Consider the following 20,580-nt stretch of genomic DNA (forward strand, 5'->3'; position numbering starts at 1 on the left):
CAACACTACAAAAAGGATCCATATTTTTCTTCCATTCTACATTTGCTGAAATACTGCTCGTATTTGACTACCACAATAATATTTCACGGCTTCCTAAATTACACAAACCTAAATTCTTCTTTCACCTTGAAAGGAATGAATCTACTTACGAAATCCACAGTCAGCACTTTATGTACTCAGCTATAAAGAACAAAAAAGACATATATCATCAATATTAACATATCATTGCATATTGGGAAGCCAATGGTTAAACAATCGTATTATCGCATCCAGTTTTCAAGATTCCAAACTTACTCATTCCTTTCTCAGAGTTCTCCAATCTTAAAATATTCATACAGCACTCATACTATAGTAAGAGATCCTCATTTATACTGACAGATATAGAATAGTAATAGATAGATAGTAGCACTGAAAGCAGAAAATCGGAAACAAGGCTACTAACAGCTAGGGACCTGGGTTTGCCAAACCCATAATACGCACAGATCGGATATTCCCCTGAGTTTTGCATTAATTCAACACAGATCTTGCTTCTCTCAGGAGCGACTCTTTTCAATTTACACCAAAAAAAACACAAACAGCATTTCACTCGTTCACAAAGAAACCTTTTATCTTCACATTTGGACCAACCTAAATCCTAATTGCACAAGAATAAAAAACTAAAAACATCACTTCAATCAATAACATAGAAACATCTTTAGCATTATTTTTACCAACATATTATTAAAAATGCATTTATCACAAATGTAAACTAATCAATTGTTTCTCTTCACCGTCCTCTCTAATATCTTCCCTCTCTATATATCCTATGTTCTCATTTGCATTGTCGCTCATTTGTTCGATTGGGCGCCTTCTTCGCTTATCATTTGTCATTGCCGGTTTTGTTCATTTCCATTTGCTGGATTATGTCTAGGGTTAGCCGGCCGAATTTCAACATCATGCGGTGCTCCTCCTACAATCCTACTCCCACCGTGTTCATCGTAGTACCGATTCTGGTTGCCGTACCTCTAGCGTTCACGATCTTGTCCGCGTCCTCGATCATTTCCGTTGTTCCACCTGTGTTCGCGACTGTCACCCCAGTTTCTATACGGCCTGTCCCGATTACTGTTCCGTTCGCGTTGCGACGACCAGTCACGCCGTTGATTATTACTACGGCCAAGACTGCGGTCGCGCTGCTGTGCCCCGTAATAACTTTGTGTCTGATTAGGCGGAAATTCTCCTGTATTATATTCCAAATCTTGGAGAAGGGTCTTAAACGTTTCCACGTCCTCTTTGCATCGTCCCGCAAGAATGACGTGGCGCAAGTGCATCGGCAATTTAGTGATGCATATCCTAATTAGTTCCGCAGGCCCGTATGGGTCGTATAGAAATTGATTTGCCTGCAATAGATGTTGATGAAGTTACCTTGCTGTTTAGAGATAAGTAATGTTCTTTTAGAGATTCAAGTTGTGATGATGCGGATAGCTGACGCACACAGTTGAAAATGATTAACACCAAATTTCAGCAAGTGCGAATAGGCGTGTTGGGCTGCCGAAACCAGACTGGTTCAAATTTGGCAGCATAATTATGCCATGCTTGACATTATCTTGTGCCGCTTCCGACCAATAGGCGGACAGAAAGGCTTGTCGAAACTCCCGAGTGGAGTTGCAGTGACGCGCTGCCGACCTCATGCTAATCGCCGGTTCGCCTTCCAAATAGAGACACATATATTCTATCTTATGTGAACTTGCCCAGTTGGGGGGAAGACAGAATTCAAATTGCTCGAGCCAAGCTCGTGGATGTATTCCTTTTTGAGAATTTCGAAATATCTCAAACTTTCTCACCGTAAGGAAATGTTTGAAATCAAATCCCCGCATTTCCTCCCGGGGAGACCATTGAATGTTTCTATTTTTCTCATGTCTGTCCCTCAAAGTACATTCTTCCCTGTCGTCAAAATCTCCCTCGTGGCCGGAGTCCCTCTCTGCACTGTTCGTGCGGCTATTTTTGGTGCTATTGGAGTGTTCGGAATCACACCCAATGTGGGTTTCCAGATGCACCACGCGTTCTTGTAATTCACCTGTTACAGCTTTGTGCCGCCTGTTCACTTCGAACTGTCCCTTCTGAAATCTAAGAAGCGAACGCACTTCTTCAGTCTCTGCGACCGCTACCGGTGTAGTATTGTTTTCGCTCTCCGTCACCTTCATCATGCCTATGATGTCCGCTAATGCCGCTATCTTATCATGTATTTGTCTGTTCTCCTCCGCCCCTGTCTGCTTCAATTGTTCTACTTGCTGTTCGATTGCGTGAATCGATTGACTGTTGTCCGCTACTGTGTTGCTAATCGACGCGGGACAATGCGTTTCCGCCTCCTCGACCCTCGAGAGTACCTGCTGGTGTTCTCTTTGGCATTGTTCTCTCAGCGCTTGGAAATTCCTAAGTAGCTGTTCTTCGCTCTCTTTCGATTCCGCATCGCGACTCCGCTTGCCCTGTTCTAAGGCTTGCAGACGGTCATCGATTTGTTCAAATGTACGGCCTAATTCTTTCATAATATCACTTTTTATTTCACTTCCCAGATTGTTTATTCTTTGTGAGATATCATCGGACACTCTCTGCATCGACTTGTCGACTTTATTTGTCTGCTGGATTAGTTTTTCGTCTATTTGTTCGCCTAGCTCGCGGATCGATTTTTCAGATTTCTGCGTCAATTGTTCGGCTAGCTCACGGATCGATTTTTCAGATTTCTCTGTCATTTGTTCGCCTATCTCACGAATCGATTTTTCAGATGATTCTTTCTGTTCTCGAAACGATTTTTCAGATTTCTCTGCGCTTTCTTTATTTTGTTGCAATAAGGCTTTCATGAGTTCTGCCAAATTAATTTGGTTAGTTGGAGGCAAATTAATTTCTGGCTCTGATGTGAGCCCGTTCGTTCTGTTTTGCATTTCCTCTGAAATATTTCCGATTGCATTTTCGGAAGCGTCCGATGCGTTAATATTCGAAATCAGATTATCCCCTTGGTCCATGTTGCTTAAGTTGTTGGACTGCCTACTTTTAGCTTGGCTAGGTGTCAGCATTAGTTCAACTTATTATACCCGGTAGGTAACACACTAATCAGAATAAATGTATCCCCCAAAAATCACGACAGTCGCACGAAAGGTACCCAACCTAGTACGTACTTTTTCACACGCGAAACAAATTTATATCTTTGATCGAAACAGAACAATTTACAAGACAGAAAAAAAACACACACACATATGTAAAACACACAAATATAGAAAACAAAACAAGACAAACAACACAACGCCGCTCAACAACGCCGTGAATCTATTGAAAGTATGCTCAAAAGCAACGCAAAAGTTGTTTGAGCGCTGCCGAAAAAAAAAAAAAAAAAAAAAAAGATTATACAACGCTCGCAATCTAACGTTTCAGATATTCCAGAGTCTACCGGAAACACAGAACAGGGTCGCCATGTGTAATGTTGTTGCTTTAATTTGTTATGTGAAAGCGGTGCTGATAGACAGTAAAAGAGGGTTAAAAGCTGTGAGCTATCTGAGGAAATTAACGTTGCATTACTGAGCAACTGTTTCACCAGGTATCCAGTCTAGCTTACCAAATTTCCAACCAGACTAACATTAATTATAATCTTTTAATAGTCATACGAAAACCGGTGATACATATATAAAAAAGAGAATTTAAATAAAAATAAATAAATCAGTTTATGTTTGGAAATTTATTTTAACATTGATCATTGAAATTTCAGCATATTATACTTGAGTCATAACTAAGCTCGTGCCTTATTTTGGATTGTGAAAATGTGAGTTTGTAATCTTACAGAACACATCAAATAGGGAGCCAAGATTGGGAGACTGCATACAACACTACATTCATAAAATAACACACGAAAAACATTGAAACATATGTAAGAGGAAATTAACCACAACCAACCGATTCAATTTTCACCCAAAGAAGTAACGTTCGTAGCGCAATCCTGTCCGTCGTGTAATTACCACACACTGGTATACTAAATTCATACTAACTCTCTGTGAAATCTTCCCGAAAAGAATAGCTGAGAGCTACTTTGATGATTACACCACATTCTTCGCGTGGTTAACTTGGTTTACACAAAGAGTGTAACTCCACAATAATTTTGATAATTAAAATAAATTAGATCGAAAAGCAACTTACAAAAGAAAAACCTCGAATTGGTTACTATCGTCTTACTATTAACCTGATGGGTCAAACAATTGTATAAGCACGTGGTACTGGTCTCACGAAGTACACACCACGTGGGTTGAACATAAAGAAAAGTTGCTATATTGAAAAATATTGTTAAGGCGAGATGTTATAATCTCACGCACATTCGAATTTAAGATTGATGATCTTAGTTAGAATTACTGATCAACACGTGGTTCCACTTTACTCACAAAGTAGTGACAAAGCAACTACTGTAAAATATTCTGAAGTTCAGACTCGAAATACACTGCGTTGCAATTTAAGATAACATTAGATATTTTAGAGCTGAACCTGAAATAAAGTTGATTAGATTTTCAGTTAGGCTGAACTTAAGAAATCCATTGTCCTGTGGACTTAGCAAACACGCGCTTAGCCGGAGATCTTACCAATTCAGACGCTCGCCGCGGACAGACTGACCTGCGCTCCTACCAAGGGTGCTTCCGTATTCAAAACGGAAGTGACCAGAGAGGCAGCTTCCTATACCAACATGACAAGGGACGGACAGAACCATACTAAGGATAGAGACCTCTTTGCTTTTAGAAAGCGTAGCTACCTGTTCCGACGTTGGTCCTACTGTTCTCTAGCAGACAGGCTTGCTGCTACCCTCAAGCATGCAACTAGAAATACATTTGCTCAATCATCCTATCACACAGAAGGGAAGGGGATGACAGTATCGTATCATATACAGTACAAAAAAGAAAGTGGATGTAGGTTCCGTATGAGACTGTGTGACATGAATTGCATATAAACTGTGTTTTAAAGTGTAGTAGTCTGACAGATCTTTCTTGTTTATGAGTAAAAGTAACACGTTCCACTACTCAGTCTCCTCGCAGATAGTCAGAAACGCCACAGTAAATTTAGAAGAGGAATGTATGCCGTAAATGACAACACATTTAAGAAATTAACATGAAAGGAATCCAACAGAGAGCTTTCAATAGGATGGGGAAACAAGGCGCGTGTGTATGAGCGCACTGATCCCATCACGCCCCACAATCGACCGTGCAGTTTGGGCGTCCTAACGGAAACCGTTCAGAAGTTACGACGGTTTTATTTGATATAGTTGAATAATTGTCTCCGTGTACCTTCCAAAGGAAAGAGGGTTGTGTCCAAATTGACAAAGAATGGTTACAGTTTTACTTCATTTCTAAAAGGGAGCGCTGGCCACACCATACAGTGTCGGAAGTCGATAATACCGCAAAAAAGGGAATTCCTAGTATTGTCCGAGCTCGTCGAAATTGCCCGATCAATTTATTTTAGGAAGTCAACCATTATAGTCGTCCATTTGTTGTGCCGTGTATTTACTTTTCTTTCAGTACTTCTGACAATAGACTTCTTGTTGGCAGACTTTTGCTGTATAAATCGTTATAGATTTGCGGTCTCTGCGTTTCTTTTGTGTCGTTGTTTCTTTGCTGGTCACTGTGCACTAATAGGATACAATACTACGCTTTAACAACAGCAGGAGGTATTAAATGAAATATAATTTTACCTATCGAATACGAAATTTGCCGATAGGAAAATGAGAAATGCTGAAGAATAAGGTGATGTTATTTGTTTTGCTTGTAGGAGACACTTGGATGGAATGACCCACTTAACGTTTGAGCAAAATTTTGAGGTCTCAGTGATGAAAAAAATTCTTGGAAAAATGAGACACAATTTATTCAAACATCTTTTTAATACAATTTGTAATTGAAAATAACATAAAATACTTCATCTGTTATAACAATAGATTGAGTAAGTCTCCATAGATCTGTTCCACTAGGACACCTTTCTTTTATCGATTGCACATCTTGCAAATATGCTAGATTTCATCGTCACTGTCGATCCCAGCACAAGTGTTAGGAGCCTACTGAGTGCACTTCTGACATGCGATCAAAACCTCTGCTGAAGTGGAATGTAATTCCTTGCAATATATACAAGCCGCATTGTAAGGTGTCAGGCAAATCCAACACCTTACATGAAAACCCTGACATAATAAGCAAATCTACTAGTATCTCACATAGCTCCGAATAAATCGTGACATTAAATTAACCAAAGTAATACGAGTAACGAGTGAGCAAATGGAATCCCACAGACTAACACAAGAATGCCTAAATGCATGTCGTACCTTCCCACCGTGAGGCAGACGCAGTTCCGAGGGGAGAAACGAGGACAGAAGCCGAGAGCAGAACCGAGGGGAGGGGCTGGGCACCCATGCCGCGAGCCTACCTGTACAACTATACAACCCGCACGTTTTAGCGTCAGGCTTTTTCGTGTCTCAGGTATGTCAAGGACAACCCCCAGCCCATGTTAAAAGCTAGAGCCCTCCAGAAAAGCAGTACAGATCTTACGATAACATAAAAAGGGCCACTACCACCCGCAAGTTTTAGCGTGAGACTTTTTCGCGTGTCTGTTACATTAGGATCACTCCCCAACCCATGTTAAAAGATAGAGCCCTCCAGAAGAGCAGTATAGATCTTACGATAACGCTAAAAGGATCACACTAGCTGCAGGTTTTAGCGGGAGACTTTTTAGAGTCTCTGTTACGTTGCAAACTTTAAAAACATTGCCCCACCACGAAAAGTATAACGTTTCTTATTGGATAGACAGAATTTTTGTAGGCGGAGCTTAAGGTTAACATTGAGACCCTGATTGGTCAGATGAAAACATAGCCAGATAGTTTTTTAAACTAACTTCGGTAAATTGTAGTAAGGAGAAGTTAGAGAAGAGTTAGTTCCGAGACGGCGGGCTGGATGGCTGCTGCGCCGGCCGCTGCCGCCCTGACGCTGCTTAGACACCGACAAGGTAATGAACGCACGCGATGCCGCATTTTTGAGCGCATAAGGCTTCACTCAGAACTGCAGAAGTCTCATCTGTTACACCCCTTTTTTCCGTAAAACTAATGGTGATCGTTAATCAAAACTCATGGTGTTCACATTTGCCACTTGAAAAACAGATCTGAAACGCGATGATTTTTCTTTTATATAGTTATTGAGAAGCCACATCAGCCACTGTAATTTACGACAAGTTAGATAAGTTATTAAAGATAATTGAGGGTCACTGTAGACCATTTTGATAGTTTTCTCTTTTGTGAAACTTAAATTAAACCTAGATTATAGATGTGATATGGCATAGGTCATCCTTCGATCGATTGTAGAACTTGGAAACCCATTTAGGGAATATTCGTTCACATTTTTGTTGAACGCTGTTGGTTTTTACCATCCTGTATTAAAACATTTCCTTTTATCAATAGTGCAATTTATAAACGATGTTTTGTGATTAGAATAAATTTCCAATGGTAAACTTAACTGCTTATTCGACGTTATTTTACCAGCTAACTAAAAATAGGAAAGCCTTGAACCCTTTCCACTATATTTAGTTAGAATTAAGATTCTTTTACAGGGAGTGCAGTGGAGCTGACGCTGAGATCATTTAGTATTTGGTTATATCATCGCTAGTCTCACTGAACTCTTCTGAATTCTATATGTCATGTGTGGTCTGGCGTCTCCTTACCAGCAACAGGTCCCAGGTTCAAACTAGTTCCCTAAAAAACACGCTCAGAGCGTCGTTGCGCGAAAGTGGTTGGGAGACACGATATAGTACAATCAGACACCACCATGAATGTTTAGAGCATCTTCGTGGACTTCAAATGTTTCATTTTCTGTAATCAGTTTCTTTCTCTTTCGTCTGCCTCTTCTTTCATTGAAGACTTTTTCTTTTTCCTTTCACGTTTTTCTTCTGTTCTCGAGCTAGCAGCCTGATATCTGCTTCTTTCTCTTTCGCTTCTAGGGATTTTTTGACGACCTCTTGTAGCTGATTCTTGTAGGGACATGACGTGAGAACAACGGCTTTACCCCTGTTTCCTGTCACACGTTTCTGCCCTGGTTATAACTGTGGATACTGGTGCAACATTTACCTGGTTAAAATGAGGGAAGCTGGACTCAGTAGAGGTCTCGATGGATGCAGGTTTTTTGTGAACAAATTTTATCTCCCTGTTACGCGTCATAATGGCGTACCGCCTGCAAATGAGAAACATATCGCAGAATTCGTCTAAAGAAGAATACAAGGCGACCTGGGCGGAACGGACTATACCAGTAGAACATTCCGCTTCAAACGCACTTCTACTGAGAAAATATTCAATTACCACTGCAAACAATTTTTTCCACATGCGTTGAATACAAAGATAAATAAGAGCATGCTGATGTAGGTGGACTAAACGTTGGTTGTGATGAAAAAACTAAGACTTACATTAGCGGGAGACGGTGCGGTAAGTTATAATAGAACAGCAGATTCGCTCACTTTTTTAAGGAAGACTGCGTGACTGGCGCGCGACACGAGTTGCGACCTTACTAAATCGTAAAAACACCTGCGAATCTGAGCGCGCTGTAGCGCCTATTCACGAAATTAGATCACCGAGACCGTTCTGCCCCTGTAGTCCCTTCCTCCCCGGTCTATCCTACATGCTACGAAATTAAAAATATAAAGTGAGTTCTATGTGCAACGTATATAACAATGTGGGTTTCAGCTATCGATGTCGATCTAATAGTAAAATGTAATCGTTATAATTCATTCACTTAGGAATACAGTAAAGATTTATTTCCCCCTGAGCCACCAGGGATGGGACTGAATTTTTTAAAGCAAGCACACAGTGATGTAGGACTGGGTGCCGTGTTTCACATCGTGCAGCCATCTATCCTGATGATTATCGTTAGTGACATATGACGAAAATAATTTCTCATAAGACATTAAACCATAAAAATTAAGCTGAGTTTTACCCTGTATTTAAGAAGCATAATGGCTAAGACTCTCTGCCCTAAGCTAGAGGTCACGTCTTCAATACCAACAGAACGGTAAGTTTTTTTAACTTTTTTTAATGCTTAACAGTTATCACAATCATTGTGGTCCTTATTTTTATTCGTTTAACCTGATTTTAAATACAATTCTTTTCTTAGATTTAATTTCCAGCCATCGAATGCCTCATTTCAATTATCGTATTCACTTTATTATTTTGTTTGTTCAGATTATCAGCAACCACTTGCACAAAAGAAATTTTAGTCCTTTACCTGTTTCTAACCTCTAGTGCCCTTTTTCAGAAGATTATAATTACATCATATTGCGAGCGTCAAACGTAAGCAGATGAATGTAGCATCTTGCCGCCTGTAGACTTCTGGGACGGTATCTGAACTTGTTTGGTTTTCTTATACCAGTTTTATACAGGCACTACGATCCACAAGACTACAGTGGAGGCCCGCGAGAAAGGCAGGCCGTGGCACGTGATCTGTATGTCTTACGAGCGCCAGCAACCGGCTCCGGCGGGGAGCTGGTAACTGTTTCAGACGAATTTAATAATTCCTGACCGCAAGTTTCGATAGCACACAAGAAAGTTAAGAACTTTGGTGGATACCTTTTCGATCAAATATTGATTTCCCTTGGGAACTTTTTTTAGTCTTTATTGCAATACATAGTAATTATACAATATAACCTACCACGTTAATGATTAGTGGGTCCTAAGTGATACAATGTTGTATGTTATTTGCAGCTACTACAATTATTACAGTTAATTTGTAAACTACAGACAGTGTAAACAGTACAGTTAATGGGCAAACTTACGATTTGTTGTTAAATTATACACTACTACCTACTTATGAGTAATCCAAAGCGCCTGCAGCGTTGCAGATGTGTCAGTATGGATATAAACCCACTACAAGGCCTCGCTCATAGAGCTAATCCTGATGAGCGTGCCCCTGACACTGGGCAGGCCAAAATTACTAGTCGCCGCAGGCTCCTATTTTAGTAACTTCTTCTAATCCTACTAACTGCCGACTAACCTACGTCAAATCCGGTGCTGTCATAAACATCAAGTTGGTGTACCCCAGACCCCCTAGCCCTGCAGGTGGCAGATTCCAACTAACGAGTCAATTTGTCCACGCACAGGCGGTACAGCATTAGGGTACTAGGACACGTTCAGTAGTTGGTTTGTCCCTCAGGTATGCAGTCAGAACTTTACGTCATACCTCATTTGCCAGGTTATTCAAAGTTTCGAAAATCTCTTCGTGTCTCAGTAGGTCGTGTGTATTATTGTTTGGTAGTTGTTGTCTTAGCCTAACTGCTTTTTTATTTTTTTCGGTCATCAGTCTACTGACTGGTTTGATGCGGCCCGCCACGAATTCCTCTCCTGTGCTAACTTCTTCATCTCAGAGTAGCACTTGCAACCTCCGTCCTCAGTTATTTGCTTAACGTATTCCAATCTCTGTCTTCCTCTACAGTTTTTGCCCTCTACAGCTCCCTCTAGAATCATGGAAGTCATTCCCTCATGTCTTAGCAGATATCCTATCATCATGTCACTTCTCCTTAACAGTGTTTTCCACATATTCCTTTCGTCTCCGATTCTTCGTAGAACCTCCTCATTCCTTACATTATCAGTCCACCTAATTTTCAACATTCGTCTATAGCACCACATCTCAAATGCTTCGATTCTCTCCTGTTCCGGTTTTCCCACAGTCCATGTTTCACTACCATACAATGCTGTACTCCAGACGTACATCCTCAGAAATTTCTTTCTCAAATTAAGGCCGGTATTTGATATTAGTAGACTTCTCTTGGCCAGAAATGCCTTTTTTGCCATACCGAGTCTGCTTTTGATGTCCTCCTTGCTCCGTCCGTCATTGGTTATTTTACTGCCTAGGTAGCAGAATTCCTTAACTTCATTGACTTCGTGAACATCAATCCTGATGTTAAGTTTCTCGCTGTTCTCATTTCTACTACTTCTCATTACCTTCGTCTTTCTCCGATTTACTCTCAAACCATACTGTGTACTCATTAGACTGTTCATTCCGTTCAGCAGATCATTTAATTCCTCTTCACTTTCACACAGGATCGCAATTTCATCAGCGAATCGTATCATTGATATCCTTTCACCTTGTATTTTAATTCCACACCTGAATCTTTCTTTTGTTTCCATCATTGCTTCCTCGATGTACAGATTGAAGAGTGGGGGCGAAAGGGTACAGCCTTGTCTTACACCTTTCTTAATACGAGCACTTCGTTCTTGATCGTCCACTCTTATTATTCCCTCTTGGTTGTTGTACATATTGTATATGACCCGTCTCTCCCTAAAGCTTACCCCTACTTTTTTCAGAATCTCGAACAGCTTGCACCATTTTATATTGTCGAACGCTTTTCCAGGTCTACAAATCCTATGAACGTGTCTTGATTTTTTTTCAGCCTTGCTTCCGTTATTAGCCGTAACGTCAGAATTGCCTCTCTCGTGCCTTTACTTTTCCTAAAGCCAAACTGATCGTCACCTAGCGCTTTCTCAATTTTCTTTTCCATTCTTCTTTATATTATTCTTGTAAGCAGCTTCGATGCATGAGCTGTTAAGCTGATTGTGCGATAATTCTCGCACTTGTCAGCTCTTGCCGTCTTCGGAATTGTGTGGATGATGCTTTTCCGAAAGTCAGATGGTATGTCGCCAGACTCATATATTCTACACACCAACGTGAATAGTCGTTTTGTTGCCACTTCCCCTAATGATTTTAGAAATTCTGATGAAATGTTATCTATCCTTTCTGCCTTATTTGACCGTAAGTCCTCCAAAGTTCTTTTAAATTCCAATTCTAATACTGGATCCCCTATCTCTTCTAAATCGACCCCTGTTTCTTCTTCTATCACATCAGACAAATCGTCACCCTCATAGAGGCTTTCAATGTATTCTGTCCACCTATCTGCTCTCTCCTCTTCCTATTTATTTCATTCCTCAGCGACTTGTATTTCTGTATTCCTGATTTTCCCGGAACATATTTGTACTTCCTCCTTTCATCCATCAACTGAAGTATTTCTTCTGTCACCCATGGTTTCTTTGCAGCTACCTTCTTTGTACCTATGTTTTCCTTCCCAACGTCTGTGATGGCCCTTTTTAGAGATGTCCATTCCTCTCCAACTGTGCTGCCTACTGCGCTATTCCTTATTGCTGTATCTATAGCGTTAGAGAACTTCAAACGTATCTCGTCATTCCTTAGAACTTCCGTATCCCACTTCTTTGCGTATTGATTCTTCCTGACTAATGTCTTGAACTTCAACCTACTCTTCATCACTACTATATTGTGATCTGAGTCTATATATGCTCCTGTGTACGCCTTACAATCCAGTATCTGATTTCGGAATCTCTGTCTGACCATGATGTAATCTAATTGAAATCTTCCCGTATCTCCCGGCCTTTTCCAAGTACACCTCCTCCTCTTGTGATTCTTGAACAGGGTATTCGCTATTACTAGCTGAAACTTGTTACAGAACGCAATTAGTCTTTCTCCTCTTTCATTCCTTGTCCCAAGCTCATATTCTCCTGTAACCTTTTCTTCTACTCCTTCCCTACAACTGCATTCCAGTCGCCCATGACTATTAGATTTTCGTCCCCCTTTACATACTGCATTACCCTTTCAATATCCTCATACACTTTCTCTATCTGTTCATCTTCAGCTTGCGACGTCGGCATGTATACCTGAACTATCGTTGTCGGCTTTGGTCTGCTGTCGATTCTGATTAGAACAACCCGGTCACTGAACCGTTCACAGTAACACACCCTCTGCCCTACCTTCCTATTCATAACGAATCCTACACCTGTTATACCATTTTCTGCTGCTGTTGATATTACCCGATACTCATCTGACCAGAAATCCTTGTCTTCCTTCAACTTCACTTCACTGACCCCTACTATATCTAGATTGAGCCTTTGCATTTCCCTTTTCAGATTTTCTAGTTTTCCTACCACGTTCAAGCTTCTGACATTCCACGCCCCGACTCGTAGAACATTATCCTTTCGTTGATTATTCAATCTTCTCATGGTAACCTCGATCTTGGCAGTCCCGTCCCGGATATCCGATTGGGGGACTATTCCGGAATCTTTTGCCAATGGAGAGATCATCATGACACTTCTTCAACTACAGGCCACATGTCCTGTGGATACACGTTACGTGTCTTTAATGCAGTGGTTTCCATTGCCTTCTGCATCCTCATGTCGTTGATCATTGCTGATGCTTCCGCCTTTAGGGGCAATTTCCCAACCCTAGAACAAGAGAGTGCCCTGAACCTCTATCCGCTCCTCCGCCTTCTTTGACAAGGCCGTTGGGAGAATGAGGCTGACTTCTTATGCCGGAAGTCTTCGGCCGCCAATGCTGATTATTTATCAAAATTTAGGCAGTGGCGGGGATCGAACCCGTTACCGAAGACGCTACCCCTAGACCACGGATACAATGCCTTTTGCCTAACTGCTACATCTGCGCTTTGCAAGGAGTCGGGCTTTCACGACGTGTGGCGGACAAGTCGATCTGCGTGACGTCACAAAGTTTCTTGCGCGGCCTCGTAATTCTCGCGGGCCCAAGATCACAGCAGTATGCTGCATACATCTACTTGTGTTTGACGCTCGCAATTGGTTCAATTATTATAACGTTTTAAAGACGGGCACTAGGTGCCTGAAATGGGTAAAGGATTAAAATTTATTTTGTGCAACTGGTTGCCGGATATAGGCAAACAGAAATATAGATGCTGAAGACGGATGCAATATTTTTATTATTTTGTACAGAAATTTAATTTGGAGTGAATTTGTCTTTAAAAATGTGACTGCGGTAAGGTGGCTTTTCATATTTTCTGGTGGTGCGAAAATAATTTATGTTTTAAATGTTTGTATGACTATCACCATTCAAGGAAATGTACATGTTGTTTTGGGACCAAAGAAAAGTGCTGTTTTATTGTATGTCCTAATCTTTGAGGCCTAGAGCCCCGCGCCGTCCTATCCCGGCACTGCCTCACTGTGCACCAGTCCTGGCGCTTCCGCTCCGGAGCTGGGAAACTGGCGTACCTGGTGCCCTCGCCCACGGCGGTGACCTTGGGATGGCCGCTCGCTGACGTCACCGCCCCGGCCGCGGCAGCCCCGCGCCTGTTGACGCGTCCGGCCGGCAGCGGGGAACGGCAGGGTTGGAGTGTGGAGTGCGCCGTGACTCGGCAGGTGCTGCCGCTGCCTCTGCTGCTGCATGTGGGCCGCGGCTGTGTTCCGGCTGGCGCTCGCCGCGCCTTGGCCGCCTGGCTGCACATTAGAAAGGCGAGGCTCGGCTCGGGTCCTTAACTGCCGTGCCGTATCCCGCTCATTACCATGAGGTGCGGGGCGGGCTCACATTGCACCACTACGTTTTACGGCCGTAGTACTAGAGTATAGAATATTTAAATTTTACTAACTTACAGACACGCAACGATGTGTCCTGTTAACAACTGAGCAGTGGAAACAGAGCACGTACTAAGTGCCCTTTTTTTATTTAATAATAAAACACGTTTCTAGTGTTAAGTATTTCTCGGAACACTGTTGCATTTCCCTGGTCTTTCGTTAGGAAATGGCGCATGGTTTATGTGCCAAGCTGTGCTTCCCTCTGCTTTAATACATATGAGAACCTTTTTTTTCGGTACGTCCATTGCAGATGACGAATTGCGACTGTGATTTAAATTGCCGATTTATCTGATAATAAATATGCAACTAGTCGCTTTTTCAGCCTTTTGATACGATTTACTCAACCATGAACATATTTTCGAGCCACTTCAGGCTCACCATCAGGTTGCGGTGTTACTAGAGCATTACGCTGTGGACCAAGTCGAGCTATATGCTCACCTGATGCTGTTGGCGGAAATGATGTAAATTTAGTTCAAAAATGGCTCTGAGCACTAAGGGATTTAACTTCTGAGGTCATCAGTCCCGTATAACTTAGAACTACTTAAACCTAACTAACCTAAGGAAATCACACACATCCATGCCCGAGGTAGGATTCGAACCTGCGACAGTAGCGGTCGCACTGTTCCAGACTGTAGCGCCTAGAACCGCTCGGCCAATCCGGCCGGCGTAAATTTAATAATCGGTGACGAAACGATTACGAAACTTAAAGGTTCTTATGTTTTAGGTACTTACTGTGCACTGTCTAGTGGTATCCGTATCAAATCTCTTACTATAGTGTGCATTATTAAGCTATGTCTGCCTATAATGTGCATTATACAGCTACACTGAAGTGCCAAAAGTGGTATAGCCATGCGTATTCAATTACAGACATATTGTATGTTGCTGTTGTTGTTGTGATCTTCAGTCCTGAGACTGGTTTGATGCAGCTCTCCATGCTACTCTATCCTGTGCAAGCTTTTCATCTCCCAGTACCTACTGCAACCTACATCCTTCTGAATCTGCTTAGTGTAACCTACCTGCCCGGTTAAGGGATCTGACATTCCACGCTCCGATCCGTACAACGCCAGTTTCTTTCTCCTGATACCGACGTCCTCTTCAGTGGTCCCTGCCAGGTGATCCGAATGGGGGACTATTTTACCTCCGGAATATTTTACCCAAGAGGACGCCATCATCATTTAATCATACAGTAAAGCTGCATGCCCTCGGGAAAAATTACGGCTGTAGTTTCCCCTTGCATTCAGCCGGTCGCAGTATCTGCACAGCAGGACCGTTTTGGTTGTTGTTACAAGGCCAGATCAGTCAATCATCCAGACTGTTGCCCTTGCAACTACTGAAAAGGTTGCTGCCCCTCTTCAGGAACCACACGTTTGTCTGGCCTCTCAACAGATACCCCTCCGTTGTGGTTGCACCTACGGTACAGCAATCTGTATCTCTGAGGCACGCAAGCCTCCTCACCAACGGCATGGTCCATGGTTCATGGGGGGATATTGGATGTAAACAGGCAGAATACGCTGCTGCTGTCAGCAACTCCTATATAATACAACAAGTGTCCGGCTCAGTTGTTAGACCGGTTACTGATGCTACAATGGCAGGTTATCAAGATTTAAATTAGTTTGAATGTGGTGTTATAGTCGGCGTACGAGCGATGCGACACAGCATCTCCGAGGCGTTGGTGAAGTGGGGATTTACACCTACGACCATTTCACTAGAAAACCGCGAATATCAGGAATCCGGTGAAACATCAAATCTCCGACATCGCTGCATCCGGAGAAAGATCGTGCAAGACCGGGACCAACTACGACTGAAGAGAATCGCACGACGTGACAGGAGTGCAGCCCTTCCGCAAATTGCTGCAGATTTCAATGCTTGGCCATCAACAAGTGTCAGCGCGCGAACCATTCCACGAAACGTCATCGATATGGGCTCTCGGATGACTGCACGACACAAACTTTACTCGTCGTGTGGGCCCGTCAACACCGACATTGGACTGTTGATGACTGGAAATATGTTGCCTGGTCGGACGAGCCTGCTTTCAAGTTGTATCGAGCGGATGGACGTGTACGGGTATGGAGGCAACCTCACGAACACGTATACCCTACATGTCAGCAGAGGACTGTTCAAGCTGGTGGAGGCTCTGTAATGGTGTGGGGTGTGTGCAGTTGGAGTGATATGGGACCCCTGAAACATCTAGGTACGACTCTGACAGGTGACGAGTACGTAAGCATGCTGTCTGATCACCTGCATTCATGACCATCGTGCATTCCGACGGACTTAAGCAGTTCCAGCAGGAAAATGTGACGCCCTACTCGTCCAGAGTGGCTCCAGGGACACTGTTCTAAGAAAAACTTCCGATGGTCGCCCGACTCCCCAGAGGTGAACATTATTAAGCATATCTGGGATGCCTTGCGACGTGCTGTTCAGAAGACGTGTCCACCCCTTCGTACTCTTACGAATGTATGGACAGCCCTGAAGTATTCGTGGTGTCCCCCCCCCCCCCCCCCCCCCCCAGGACGATTTCAGACATTATTCGAGTCCATGGCACGTCGTGGTGAGGTACTTCTGCGTGCTCGCCGGGACCCGGCGTGACAGTAGGCAACTGAAACATTTTCCTTTTCTCCTCAGGGTATATATTGATGACCGTGTCATTGTCCACAAGGTATGAAATTGTGAATCAGAAGGAATCAAATACATGTAGCAAAGAGATGATGTGTACTGTGTCTATACATGTGAAAAGCAAACCATTACGGTTGGTTCAAATGGCTCTGAGCACTATGGGACTCAACTGCTGTGGTCATTAGCCCCCTTAGAACTTAGAGCTACTTAAACCTAATTAACCTAAGGACATCACACACATCCATGCCCGAGGCAGGATTCGAACCTGCGACCACCGCGGCCGGCCATTACGGTTGCACGACAGAGATATCCACTTGTGCGATTGGCAGCTCAAAGGATGACGCACACTAAAGATGCCAGTCCATGTGACATTTCAAGATTTACGGCTGAAGAGGACACAGGGCAGTATCAGTAAACATAGCTATCTCTGGAATGCACTGTCTGTATGTGACTTTTATCTTGAGATAACAGGACGTTACTACGGCAATGGCAGCTGCTAACAAGTAATTTGTCGGAAAGAGGAATATGTGTTGGTTAAATGTCGAAAGAAAAGTTCGCAGGGCAATAAGTCAACAGTTTTCTGTTAGGCCTGATGTAAGGCACATCACTGTGTGCTGATGGGTTACTAATCATTTTGCTTACGGATGTAAATACTTTAAGTGTGACTGCTGTTAGACGCCTGCTCCAATTCAATCCTGTCAGCACATGCACATTTGGTCAGTATTTTCCTGTTTTGTGGGAGTCATCACCCATCGCGGTCAAAGGCGCTGCAGTCATGGACTGTGCGGCTGGTCCCGGCGGAGGTTCGAGTCCTCCCTCGGGCATGGGTGTGTGTGTTTGTCCTTAGGATAATTTAGGTTAAGTAGTGTGTAAGCTTCGGGACTGATGTCCTTAGCAGTTAAGTACCATAAGATTCACACACATTTGAAAATTTTTGGAGTCACCACCAGGAAATCTTCCAGAATTCGTCATACTTCGCTTGCAAATGTAACTTTTTTGTGTTGGTTATGGTGGTTTGGGGGGCGAGGGGGGGGGGGGCAGTTTCATCCCTCTTTGTTGACTGGTCTGATATATCCTTCCCCGAGTACCTCTCCTGTGCCGACCTCTTCATCTCTGCGTAACACATCATGTCCTCAGTTAGGTGCTGGATGTATTCCAGTTTCTATCTTTTGCGATTTACGATGCCCAGAACTACCGAGGAAGTTGTCCCTTTATGTCTTTGTCCATCACCCTGTCCCTTCTTTTTGTCAGCGTTCTCCATGTGTTTCTTCCTTCATCGCTTCTGGAATGTCTCCTCATTTCTTCTCCTATCAGTCCACTTAATTTTCAGCACCTTCCTGTAGCATCACATCTCAAACGTCTCGCTTCTCTTGTATTCAGGTTTTCTGACCGTCCTTGAGTCCCTCCCAAACACTACACGGCGTGTTGAAAAGTAATGCCTCCGATCATTTATGTCAAAAAGCTGAAAGCTTCATAATGAAACTAACTTTATTAATATTCTACATCATTATTCTTGATGTCTACATATTCATTTCTCAACATAGTAAGTCTGGTGACGAACACAGTTTTCCCAAAAAAAAGACCAGTTCGATGAACCGTGATGTAGAACTTTGAAATTTTAGACGGAGCCATAATCTCACCCTTTCTTGTACCGGGACGGAGCCACACTCTCACCCTTTGATGTACCGCTTTCGCACTATAAAAGTGAAATTCTCGGAGGTGTTCTTTAAGTTCTGGAAACAGACGAAAATCCGATGGGGTCAGTTCGAGACTTTATGGAGGATGATCGTTGACAGTGAACTCAGATGGTCGAACTATTGGGGATAGGTCGCAGCGCTCGAGTGTGATCTGACATTGTTATGCTGAAGGAAAGGGCGCTCCATTTGTCAACGAGCTCTTCGAATTCGAAACTTGATTAGAGCACGTTGATTCTCATCCACCGTCGTAGTTACGTTACACACCGTCATGTTACACTCTACACACCCTTTAGCGGCAGAGGTTTGCAACTTGTGTCAGCGAACCGGGAAAGTCGACCGAGTAAAATGTCTGACATGTTAACACCTCAGCATTACTTTTTATCGCTCTCCAGATCAATCTCAGGTATTTGTATCTCAAATTACCGCCAGTGATTGATACTATTAGCCGGGAATGCCCCCTCTGCCTGTCATAGTTGGATTTTTATATTCCGTTCACAGGTCACAAGTTTTTTCAAACCTAGTGCTGAACTTGGGCAGGTTACAGAGGATTTAGGTTCACTATGTAAAGGTTTTACTAAGGAAGACACCGTGGTTATTGTGGGTGGGCCAGGCAACAGTATTGACAGAGATCCGGGGTACAGCATAGAGCGTGACCTGGCAAAGATTGCATCGGCATCGAGTCATACCAGTGTTGGGTTTGTGTCGGTTCTGGAGCGCCACGACCGACCTCATTTGACCTCTTCTGTCAGGAGAGTTATTGGAGTTGGAACGGCTACTTGGATCTGGTGCAGGGTCACACATTGGTGTGGTTCCTGTTGATTCACTCTGTAGGTGGGACTATACTAGACATGGCCTACACCTCAACAGGAAAGGGAAGGGTAAACTGGCTGGGCTGATAGCAGGAAATTTAAAGGGGGGAGGAACTACGTTCATGGTGGAAACTCTTTTTTAGTGTAAGATCAGTGTCCAGTGGGAAACTCAGCCAGGCAAGTACTAAAGATGTTAAAAAAGTTCAAGATACTCACAAAAGTAAAGTGAAAAATAATGTTAGTATATTTCATCAAAATACTGGGGGATTGAAGAATAAAAGTACTAAAGATGTTAAAAAAGTTCAAGATACTCACAAAAGTAAAGTGAAAAATATTGTTAGTATATTTCATCAAAATATTGGGGGATTGAAGAATAAAATTGATGAGCTTCTGCTTTGTTTAGAAGATATAGAAACCAAGAATGTAATAGATATACTATGCCTGTCTGAGCATCACATTGTCACTGATATGCAAAAGGTTAGCATCAATGGGTACAAATTAGCTGCACATGTAAGTAGAGATAATATGATGAGAGGAGGAGTTGCCATATATGTCAAAAGCTTCCACAGTGCAAAAAATTTAGAAACTAAAAAATTTTGTGTAGAGCAACATATGGAAGCATGTGCCACTGAACTTAAACTAAATGATGGCACTTTCATAATTGTAACAGTGTATAGGTCCCCCTCAGGGAATTTCCAGCTATTTCTAGAAAACTTGGATGCTTTGTTGTGCTATCTGTCAGACAGGGGGAAGCAAATTATCATTTGTGGGGATTTTAATGTTGATTCCCTGAAAGAGTGTAATAGGAAGAATGACCTTTTAGTATTACTCAGTTCTTTCAATTTGAGCTCCATCATTGATTTTCCTACTCGGATAACAAAGAACAGCAGTACATTGATAGATAACTTTTTTATAGACCAAGATAAGTTTAAGGACATAAATGCTTATCCTGTTGAGAATGGTCTTTCAGATCATAGTGCACAGCTTGTTACAGTACATGACATAGCTCCATGCAGTATAATAAATCAGACTTTCAAAGCAGTGCGTTCAATTAACAATATAAATA

The sequence above is a fragment of the Schistocerca gregaria genome, chromosome 2 (genome assembly GCF_023897955.1).
Source record: "Schistocerca gregaria isolate iqSchGreg1 chromosome 2, iqSchGreg1.2, whole genome shotgun sequence".
NCBI classification, from domain to species: Eukaryota; Metazoa; Arthropoda; class Insecta; order Orthoptera; family Acrididae; genus Schistocerca; species Schistocerca gregaria.